General features: G+C 40.4%; 1 pseudogene; it reads right to left on the bottom strand.

The window, feature by feature from the left end:
• Positions 1-327: 327 nt before the first annotated feature.
• On the bottom strand, positions 328-704 carry LOC108176949 (cyclin-dependent kinases regulatory subunit 2 pseudogene; annotated as a pseudogene).
• Between the last annotated feature and the right edge of the window lie 11313 nt (positions 705-12017).

Here is a 12017-nt window from a genome sequence, read left to right as displayed (position 1 = left end):
TTTGTTGAGTTCTTCTCTAATTTTGATGATTTCTTTTCTCCTTCTAGTTTCAGGCTTGGTTTGCTGTCATTGTTCTGGGTCTTTGAGATGCATTAATAGCTCATTTATTTGGTGTCTTTCCAATTTCTTAATGTAGGCACCAATTGCTTTCAACTTTCCTCTTAACACTGCTTTTTTGTATCCCGTAAGTTATTTTTTTAACATGCAACATACAAACTTCATTTAACACAACAGGGAAGTCAACCAGGCACTTCCATCAAGGAGATGGGCCAGGGGACACCTCTCTAACTATAACTAACTGCAGCTGCATTAACTGAGCTGTGAAGAATACAGCTGCCACACAGGCATGGATGAAGATCTGTACACTCCAGTATTCACTGAATACTACCTTATATACACATATACAGTAAATTGGGAAGGTCCGACGTCTCCTGCACACTTCATTTCTGTTGCTCTTTTTGGAAGAGGTCATCTAAGGAGAAGAATATGTGGCTCTGGCTCATGAATCATGTAGTGAACCCATCCCAGACTCTGCTGCACACCAAGTCGCCTCCATTCCTCTTCAGACATCAGGTGGGTTTTGGGTACTTGTTTGGAGAGTTCTCTGGGTAACATGACATGCCGGTACTCGTAGTGCTCATCGAAGTACTTGTCCAAGTAATAAATCTGCTTGTGAGCCATCCTGCCGGCGCATAGTGGACAGGCAGAGAAAAAGAAGAGCATGAAGAGTGGGCACAGCCACCGCACGTCCAACTCCGACCAAGGCAATGACTCAACTGAGACCTAAGTTTTTTTTTTTTTAATATAAGATTTTATTTATGTATTTGAGAGGTAGAATTATAGACAGAGAAGAGAGAGAGAGAAATTTTCCATCCACTGGTTCACTCCCCAAATGCCCACAAAGGCTGGAGCTGAAACAATTGGAAGCCAGGAGCTATTGTTTTCTAGATCCTTGTGATGCATTGACAGCTTATTTATTTGGTGTCTTTCCAAATTCTTGCATTAGGCACCAATTGATATAAACTTTTCTCTTAACACTGCTTTTGCTGTATGCCATAAGTTTTGATATGTTGTATTGTCATCTTTATTTGTTCCTAGATATTTTTTTTTGTTTCCTCTTTTGATCTTCGATGAGCTACTATTCACTCAGAAGCTCTGTTCTGTCTCCATGTGTTTGTATATGCTCTAGAAATTCTTGAGTTGCTGATTTTCAGCTTCATTGCATTGTGGTCTGATAAGATGAATGGTATGATTTCAATTTTTTGAATATGCTGAGACTATCCTTATGGCTTAATATGTGGTGAATCCTAAAGAATGTTCCATGCACTGGTCAACATAATGTGTATTCTGTGGCTTTGGGGTGGAATGTTCTGTAGGTATATGTTGGATCCATTTAGTCTATACTGTTGATTAACTCTGCTGTTTCCTTATTGATTTTTTTGTCTGATTGATCTATCGCTGAAAGTGGGGTTTTGAAGTCCACCATTACTATTGTATTTGAGTTTATATCTCCCTTTTAATCCATTAACATTTCTTTTACATAGTCAGGTGCCCTGTAGATAGGTGTGTATACACTTATGAGAGTCATATCTTCCTCTTGAATTAATCATTAATCATCTTACAGTATACTTCTTTTGTCTCTTTAAGTAGTTTTTGTGTTAAACTCTATTTTTTCTGTTATTAGGATGGCTACACTAGCACTTTTTTGGTTTCTGTTAGCAAGGATTATCTTTTCTATCCTTTCATTTTCAGTCTGTGTGCATCTTTGTAGGTAAAGTGTGTTTCTTGTAGACAGTATATAGATGGATTGTTCTTTTTTAATCCATTCAGCCTGTCTGTGTCTTTTAATTGGAGAGTTGAGACCATTTACATTCAGGGTGGCTATTGTTAAGTATTGATTTTGCCCTGCCATATTTTCATTAATAGTCCAATTTTTTAACTTTGGGTTACCTTTGTACTTTTACTGGGTCATTTCCTAAATTCATTTTCTTTCATGGTGATGTTCTTATTTCTGTGTGTAGTACATCCTTTAGCATCTTTTGCAGGGCTGGGCAGGTAGTTACAAATTCTTTCATTTTCTGTTTGCTGTGGAAGATATTCATTTCTCCTTCATTCATAAATGAGAGCTTTGCAGGGTACAATATTCTGGGTTGATAGTTTTTTTCCTCTTAGAACTTGAAATATATTTCACCATTCTCTCCTTAAGATTTCTGATGAGAAGTCTGCAGTGAGTCTATTTGTGTTTCCTCTGAAAGTGATTTGGCATTTCTCTCATGAACATTTTAAGATATTGTCTTTTTTTAAAGATTTATTTATTTTTATTTGAAAGTCAGAGTTACACAGAGAGAGGAGAGCCAAAAAGAGAGAGAGAGGTCTTCTATCCCCTGGTTCACTACCCAATTGGCCACAATGTCTGGAGCTACACTGATCCGAAGTCAGGAGCCAGGAGCTTCTTCTGGGTCTCCCCTGTGGGTGTAGGGGCCCAAGGACCTGGGCCATCTTGTACTGCTTTCCCAGGCCACAGCAGAGAGCTGGATCAGAAATGGAGCAGCCAGGACATATGGGATGCTGGCGCTTCAGACCAGGGCATTTACCCGCTGCACCACAGTGCCGGCCCCAAGATATTGTCTCAATGTTTTACTGTGGGGAGTTTTACTACAATATGTCATGGTAAAGATCTTTTCTGTCTGTATCTATTGGGAGTTCTGTGTATTTCCTGTACTTGAATGTATCTTTCTTTTTCCAGATAAGGAAAGTTTTCTGCTATTGTTTCATTAAGGCCCTCTAATCCTTACTCTATTTCCCTGCCTTCTGGAACACCTAGAATCTGTGTTTTTGGTCATTTGATAGTATCTTGTAGATCTCTAACCATGTTTTTTAGCTTTTGAATTTTTTTTTTTAATTTGATTGTAATATTTCCAGAAATTTTTCTTCTGTGTGGTCTGATAAGATGAATGGTATGATTTCAATTTTTTGAATATGCTGAGACTATCCTTATGGGTTAATATGTGGTGAATCCTAAAGAATGTTCCATGCACTGGTCAACATAATGTGTATTCTGTGGCTTTGGGGTGATATTCTTTATTCTATCTATTTATTTATTTATTTATTTATTTATTTATTTATTATTATCTATTTATTCTATTCCCATTGCACTTTTTACCTGATTTATTGAATTCTTCATTTGTAGTGTTTCATTTTGACTTCTCTTTAATATCTCAATTTCTTGGGGGAACTTTTCATTTAGATCACAAATTTGCTTCTGATTGCTTCTAAGTAATCTGGCAATTAATTTTCTCAATTCCATTTCTGGCATATCCTCTATCTCTTCATCTTCACCTTCTATTATTGAAGAGTTGTAGTTTTCCTTTGGGTGCCATAGTGTCTTCCTTTTGTTATTTAGCATTTTTTCTTTGTTTTTAACCATTTGCATATTTTTCTTTCTTTTTTTTTTTTTTTTGTTGGGTTGCTTTACTCTTTGTGTCTTTGTGATTTAGTGAGATGTCTATATTTTTAGGGAGTTCAAAAAGGTGAGTGCTGGATGTGTCCTGTGCTCCAGGGTGGAGGGAGTATCCAATGTAAGGCCCTCATGGGGCTTTTTAGCTTTCCTCTGGTCTTTGGTTGGAAGAAACTGTTCATTTCAGTTGGTGTGACCCACCCTTTTCCTCACAGTTTTGGGATGCCCCAGTGTTAGTCTCTGATGTATTCAGGGTCATATTGCCCTCCATAAAGGACTGTGCCTCTAATCTGTGCAGACTTTCTTGTGGTGGGTGAGGTTTCCCTCTGTTACAAGCTGCTATATGTCTTTGCATTGCAAGCAGATGCATGGAGCCCCGCCTACTGGAGCCCAGCTCACTGATCAATCTTGGTGGTGGCAGGTATGAGCACCAGTACACAGAGCCCTGCCTACTAGAGCCTGGCTCGCTTCTCAATGCTGGAAATTTTAGATATTCAGAACTTCTCTTTGTTGTACTGCTTGCTTGGTGGGGAAGAAATTTTTCTGAAATGCTGTGGTCCTCATTCCCAGATAGTGTGGTGAGGTGGCCCTGCAATTGATAGGCGTGTGCATGGGAGGCAAAGGAGGCAGTCCCCTGCCTACATTCGAAAATGTAAACAAAAAAATGGCTTCTCCCAGAGAGTTGCAGATCCAGGTGGGGTGGGGAAAGGGAGGAGATGGGCAGAGGGATGCTCTTCCTGTTTGTTCCTCTATACTTTCTCTTTTTTTCCCCACATGGAACTTCAAAATAAGTTCACTAAGCTCTCCCTCCCACTGCTATTTGCAGCTCTATGAACGCATGATTTCCCATCTTACCTGGTCCTCTGGGGGCTGGTGCCAACCTCCTTGGTCTGAGTGTCCGCTGCTTCCCTTTCTTATTTGCTCTTTCAGCGTAGACCTGCCCTCTCTCTGTCACCCTCCTGGGCTTCCCATTGAGAATTTCCCAAGGCTCTATCTCTAATGTGAATCTTCTCCCCCCCCCTTTTTTTTGACAGACAGAGTGGACAGTGAGAGAGAGAGAGAGAGACAGAGAGAAAGGTCTTCCTTTGCCATTGGTTCACCCTCCAATGGCCGCCGCAGATGGCACGCTGCGGCCGGTGCACCACGCTGATCTGAAGGCAGCAGCTGGGTGCTTCCTCCTGGTCTCCCATGGGGTGCAGGGCTCAAGCACTTGGGCCATCCTCCACTGCACTCCGGGGCCATAGCAGAGAGCTGGCCTGGAAGAGGGGCAACCGGGACAGAATCCAGCGCCCCGACCAGGACTAGAACCCGGTGTGCCGGCACCGCTAGGTGGAGGATTAGCCTGTTGAGCTGTGGTGCCAGCTTTTCTCTCCTTTTTAACCATCTATTTTGCCCCGTGTGACTAAGATGGTCCTGTTGCTATATCACCATCTTGGGACCACCCCTATAAATTCTAATTATTGAGAGCATGGGGTAATTTTTCTGTGTAAGGTATCCTGACTGCCCACAACTTGGAAATATTAGTTGCTCAATGTATGCTTTTTTTTTTTTTGACAGGCAGAGGTAGACACACAGAGAGAGAGAGAGAGAGAGAGAGAGAGGTCTTCCTTTTCCATTGGTTCACTCCACAAATAGCCATTACTGCTGGCACGCTGCTCCAATCTGAAGCCAGGAGCCAGGTGCTTCCCCCTGGTCTCCCATGTGGGTGAAGGGCTCAAGCACTTGGGCCATCCTCCACTGCACTCCCGGGCCACAGCAGAGAACTGGACTGGAAGAGAAGGTACAAGGATAAAATCCGGCTCCCCAACTGGGGCTAGAACCAAGAATGCTGGTGCCGCAGGCCGAGGATTAGCCAAGTGAGCCGCAGTGCCAGCCCAATGTATGCTTTTTCTAAAGATTATTTATTTATTTGAGAAGTAGAGTTACAGACAGTGATAGGGAGAAACAAAGAGAAAGGTCTTTCTTAATGTCTGTTGGTTCACTCCCCAATAGGCGCGATTGTTGGAGCAGTGTCGATCCGAAGCCAGGAGCCAGGTGCTTCCTCCCAGTCTCCCATGTGGGTGCAGGGGCCCATGAACTTGGGCCATCTTCTACTGCTTTTCCAGGCCAAAGCAGATAGCTGGATTGGAAGAGGAGCAGCTGGGACTAGAACCGGCGCCCATATAGAATGCTGGTGCCACAGGCAGAGGATTAACCTACTGTGCTACAGCGCTGGCTCCTCAATGTATGTTTTTATATAGATTGGTCCTGATGGGATCCTCTTCTTGAAATGGGAAGAGAACTCATCTAGGACATCTGGGGATCTCATGTGTCTTCCTTAGCAGCAAGGTTTTTAGACCCTGGCCATGGGAGTTTCCAATTCTGCCCTTGTAAGATGAGTTCTTAGGGGACCGATGACTACAAATAACCTTTAGTTCTGAAGTTTAACTTACTCTATCTATATTCTTTCACATACAGTACTAAGAGTTGCCAAGGGATTCTGCAACCCAATTCATTTTGCAAAATATAGCCAATGGTAGAACTGAAAATAGTGCTTGTATATCTATCACAAACTTTACTAAAATATTCCTTCCCCTTCACTCCTTCACCCTAAGACAAGATACCTGGGCAGACTAATTAGAAGAGTCAGTGGGGCCAGTGCCATAGTGCAGTAGATTAATACTCCGCCTGTGGCACCGGTATCCCATATGGACACCAGTTCTGATCCTGGCTACTCCTCTTCTGATCCAGCTCTCTGATGTGGCCTGGGAAGGCAGTAGAGGATGTTCCAAGTGCTTGGGCCCCTGCACCCACGTGGGGGACTGAGAAAAAACTCCTGGCTCCTGGTTTCAGATTGGCACAGCTCACTGTGGCCATTTGGGGAGTGAACCAACGAAATGAAGACCTTTCACTCTGTCTCTCTCTCTCTCTCTCTCACTGTCTTTAACTCCACCTGTCAAATAAATAAATAAAATCTTTTAAAAAATAAAAATAAAAGAGTTAGTGAAAGGATAGACAGCACCTATGTGCTAGACACTAATCAGAATTGCAAACTCCACCCAAAGGAGAGGTTGCTCACTAGCTACTTGTTTCATAAAATAATAAACCCTCCCCCCAAAACCCAAAACTCAAAAAGCATGAAAGTGTGCTATTATTCACTTCAGGCTTGTACTAAAAAACTATCTTATTTCAAGCTGCTTTATTAGACTATTGTCTGTAACCAGCATTTGTCTTTGTCCTGAATTAAGGATCCTCAAGGACATGGATTATAGGTGCATCATTTTTGTATATCACCTGTCATCTTGCCACAAGAAAATAGGTATATACATTTTTAATGATGGTAATAATAAAGCCACCTAGACCTTCTGTTTGGAAATTTTGACTGCATGCTCCCAAGTAGCATTCAGATTTTCCACATTGCTATGCCTGAAGCCTTAACATGACACAAAGGGCGAATATTCACAAGTTCCAAGAGGGATTCAATAGAATGTAAATGTTCATAAAAAATTCTGCTTTGAATCTCTCTGGATTTACTGTCTAATGAAAATGACAGAATCAAGAAAGTCTGTGTGTTGTAGGGTTAATCTACATTCAGGGTTATCTTTCTTTGTGTCTGGCTAAGGAAGATATCTATTTTTAACAGACTTTGGCCAGCACTGCCTATCATTTCTTACAGAAGATTCCATTCCCTGTTAGTGACATATTCTAATGTAACATCTAGACAGTGACTTGCTGAAGTGTAATCCACATTATCCTATTGGCAGTCCTGAAATTATAGGAGAGGAGAGACAGCAAGCACTCTTAGTGACATCTACAAGCAGTCTTCTCAGCTTTCCTTCCCACATGGGGGACTCTTGAGTCTTGCCAAACCAGTTCACTCATACTCCCTAAGGAAACAAACTTTTCTGAACTATTAAGTGATTTCTGCTTCTTAAGTCTAGAAAAATGGCAAAGTCTCTCTATATATGTAAATATATCATTATTTCTCTTAATTCTTTGTAGAACACTTAAATATAAAAAATTTAGGAGGAGTCAGAGTTAGAGTCTTGTTTGGCTCACTGACTAGGTCAATAATTTCTAAAATGTAATCTTTGGGCCAGTATGTGTGCACAAGCTGAAACATGTTAGGAATGTACATCCCTGGACCTTGCCCCAGAACTACAGAATCAGAAATCCCACTCCTTGGAATTTACCCAAAGGAAATTAAATTGGCAAACAAAAAAGCTGTCTGCACCTTAATGTTTATTGCAGCTCAATTCACAATAGCTAAGACCTGGAATCAACCCAAATGCCCATCAAGAGTAGACTGGATAAAGAAATTATAGGACATGTACTCTATAGAATACTATACAGCAGTCAAAAACAATAAAAACTGGTCATTTGCAACAAAATGGAGGAATCTGGAAAACATCATGCTGAGTGAATTAAGCCAGTCCCAAAGGTACAAATATTATATGTTCTTCCTGATTGGTGACAACTAACCAACCACAGAAAAGGAAACCTGTTAAAGTGAAAGGGACACTGAGATCAGCCCTTGTCCTGACTGTTGATGTACAATTTAATACTTTATCCTTTTTAGTATTTTTTTTTTGTTCTAGTTAATACTATTGGTTGAACTCTGTAATTAACACACATTTATTCTTAGGTATTGAAATTTAACTGAAAAGTGATCCCTGTTAAATATAAGAGTGGGAATAAGAGAGGGAAGAGATGTACAATTTGGGACATGCCCCAAATGGTGGAGTTAGAAATGTGCCAGGGGATTCCAATACAATCCCATCAAGGTTGCATGTACCAATGCCATCTCACTAGCCAAGTGATCAATTTCAGTTCACAATTAATCACACTGATAGGTCTAAGAGTCAAAGGGATCATACAAACAAGACTAGTGTCTGCGAATACTAACTGATAGAATCAAAAAGGGAGAGAACGATCCAACATGGGAAGTGGGATACGCAGCAGACTCATAGAAGGGCAGATATCCTAAACAGCATTCTGGCCTCAGAATCAGCCTTTAAAGCATTCGGATCTGGCTGAAGAGCCCATGAAAATATTTTAGGCGTGGAAAGCCAAGACACTCTGGAAAAAAAAAAAAAAACCCTAAATGAAAGATTTTTGCTAGTGAGATCCCAGTGGAAAGAACGGGCCATCAAAGAAGGAGGTACCTTTCTCTGAAGGGAGGAGAGACCTTCCACTTTGACTACGACCTTGTCTAAATATGATCAGCGTCTCCGAACTCAAAAGGCCTCCATAGCCTTGGCAACTCATGACAAGAGCCTAGGGTAATTACTGAGGCCATAAACAAGAGTGTCAATTTGTTAAGTCTACAACAGGAGTCACTGTGTACTTACTCCTCATGTGGGATCTCTGTCCTTAATGTGTTGTCCAATGTGAATTAACTCTATTACTAGTACTCAAACAGTATTTTACACTTTATGTTCTGTGTGGGTGCAAACTGATGAAATCATTACTTAATATATATTAAATCGATCTTCTGTATATAAAGCAAATTGAAAATGAATCTTGATGTGAATGGAATGGGAGAGGGAGCGGGAGATGGGAGGGGTGCGAGTGGGAGGGACATTATGGGGGGAGGAGCCATTGTAATCCATAAACTTTATTTTGGAAATTTATATTTACTAAATGAAAGTTTAAAAAAAAAGAAATTCGAATAATAAATTTTGTTGTAGCATAAAATGTGCTTTTGATTTATTAGATTTTATCTTTTTATTTGACATAATTATTTATTTAAGAAGGTACCAAATATGAAAAAGAAGCTCCTTCGTTTCTTTTTGTACAGTATGAGCCAAGAATTTATGTATAATGTTAATCTCTACACTGCAATTCTGCTGTAGATTCTAGCTATGTATTTGTCACCCCTGATTATCTGCCATTTGTTTATGTACCACATACTCACGACTAATGATAAAACAGCACGAAACCAGGCTGCAGATTCCTGAAAACATCCACCTCTTCAGTTGAAACATGACAGAAAATCATGTCAGTAAATGTATGATCACCCAGAGTATTTTCAAGTAAACAGAAAAAGTGCAACCTAGCCCAGCAGCCTGCACAACACTCTTCCACCGTGTCCTGCGGGTTTCCATGACCTGGTAAAAGTGAACACTTCTGACAAGTTGCGGGATATCGAGAAAGCTCTGCAGGTGACAGGCCAGCTGGGTCCCAGACTCTGCACAGCTCTAAGTGTCAGGATCAGCCACTTTAATCCTCACCTGCCACTTCAGCCTCATCTTGCCCCAAGCTATCCCTTTAGATTGATCACATTTCACTTCTGCCCCTGTAAGAATTTACTTTGGTATTAAGATTCTTCCTTTGTAATAGCGCATGTACCTTTTTGGTAATTAACTTTCATAATTTTTTTCTTTCTGTTTGAAATACTTTAAACAATAAAGAAAAGTATAAAGAAGAGTTCAGTTTGCTTCATATGTAAATACACGTAAATGCATGCTGATTTTTGAAAGAATGAGTGGATATACTAAAATGATACAACATGCAGTCCATGTTAAAGATCAAAAAATAGAGGAAAGAAGGGATATTATTATGTATCTTAGTTACATGAAAATTTCCTTGGAATGCTAATGAAATTTGCTTTTTTATTTTTTTTTATTTTTTAAAGATTTATTTATTTATTTGCAAGTCAGAATTACACAGAGAAAGGAGAGTCAGAGAGAGAGAGGGAGAGAGAGAGGTCTTCAATCCAGTAGTTCACACCCTAACTGGCTGCAATGGCTGGAGCTACACTGATCCAAAGCCAGGAGCCAGGAGCCTCCTTGTGACCCCAGTGTGGGTGCAGAGGCTCAAGGACTTGGTCCATCCTGCACTGCTTTCCCAGGCCACAGCAGAGAGCTGGATCAGAAATGGAGCAGCCAAGTCTCAAACCTGTGCCCATATGGGATGCCGGCATTTCAGGCCAGGGCGTTAACCCGCTGAACCACAGTGCTGTTTTGTTTTTTTTGTTTTTTTCCTAAAATATTTATTTATTTATTTGAAAGTCAGAGTTTCAGAGAGAAAGGGAGAAGCAGAGAGAGAGAGAGGTCTTCCACTTGCTGGTTCACTCCCCAAATGTCACAGTCAAGGTTGGGCCAGGCTGAAGCCAGGAGCCAGGAGCTTCTTCTGGGGTCTTCCACGTGGGTACAGGGGCCCAAGTACCTGGGCCATCTTCTACTGCTTTTCCAATGTGCATTAACAGGGAGTTGGATCATGAGTGGAGCAGCCAGATCTCGAATCTGTGCCCAGATGGAATGCCAGCATCACAGGCAGTGGCTTTACCTGCTAAATCACAATGCAGTCCCCTAAATGAAATGTTCTTGCCTTAATAGTCACATCAGTTCCTACATAACTTCCTTGTTTTTGGATGATTGGTTGGTGGATTTTTTTTTTTCCTGGATGTTAGATGACCACTTTGTTTTGTTGTCTGTTTCTTCCTCTCAACTTACCTGTTCAATTACTTGTAGACAGATAATCACTTGGCTCCCTCTTTGTGCACAGTCCTATCATCCATCTTGTCTGGTTCTGATGTCTAGCTTCTGACTTCTTGCTTGATTTTGCCTGTGTATGCATAGTTCAAAGTTATTTCATTCCAGACTCTCATATTATTAAATAGAACTTGTTCCACCATGCATTTTTCTTTTTCCTTAGATTTGTGAAATACTTGCCTTGTTAATATTTCTGTGCCCATACACCAATCACAGGTCTATAGTGCATTCTGTTACATATAGAATGTCTTTCAGTGTGAGTTCAGGGTCTTTTCTACTGGACAGTGCTGTGTCATTCACTTTCTCTGTTATAAACTTCAGTAATTTTGAAGGTTCTCCGGAAAGATAGTGAAATAAGCTTGCCTATATTTTGACTGCAAGTTTTCCTTTCTCTGCTTGACAAATCTCAGTCTGCCAGTGGTCATAGTTGCATACCAAGCAGCCTGGTCAGCTTCTGTCCGTGTTCATGGTGAGTTAAGGTGCCAGGCTGAACTAGTATGTGAGAAGCAGTCATTCAGAAGTTATAGATAACAATCTGATCAAAGATGAAATTCATATTTACTTTGTACTGAAGATTTAAGCAGTTCAGTACTAATTATTTTTTTAATTATATTCAATTCATCCTCATACAGAAAAAAATAAATTTTGCTTGTGGTTTTCTTATCTTGGGAAATGAAGAAAGGTGAGCAAGTGTCAGCTTGCTTATGAAGAGCAAGTACTATGATTAAAAAATAAAGATTAAAAACCTCACACTGCCTAGGCAGACCTGATCACAGAAATGTTTTTCAAATATCACTAAATTTTATTTATCTCCCTAGGCAAACTTTGTACAAATAATAATTAAGCCCTAAATTTTTCTAAGTGGGTGTTAGAAAAACTAAGATAATGAGAGACCAGCAATTTCTTTTGAACTACTAGTCTTGTGGGCTACTGTGGCTCTCCTTCTGATGGGTAGTACAGCAAGAAAACGACTTTTATTAAGATTGAGCACTTGTCACAAAACAAAGCTGCCGAGATTTACATAGTATTATTGAATGTATGATTTTTTGAGACTTATGGTCTAGACTAGTACTAAACAATAGGAA

This window comes from Oryctolagus cuniculus, chromosome 3 (genome assembly GCF_051225735.1).
Source record: "Oryctolagus cuniculus isolate XC-2025 breed Fujian yellow rabbit chromosome 3, ASM5122573v1, whole genome shotgun sequence".
Taxonomy (NCBI): domain Eukaryota; kingdom Metazoa; phylum Chordata; class Mammalia; order Lagomorpha; family Leporidae; genus Oryctolagus; species Oryctolagus cuniculus.
This window is presented reverse-complemented; position numbering and strand designations above follow the sequence as displayed.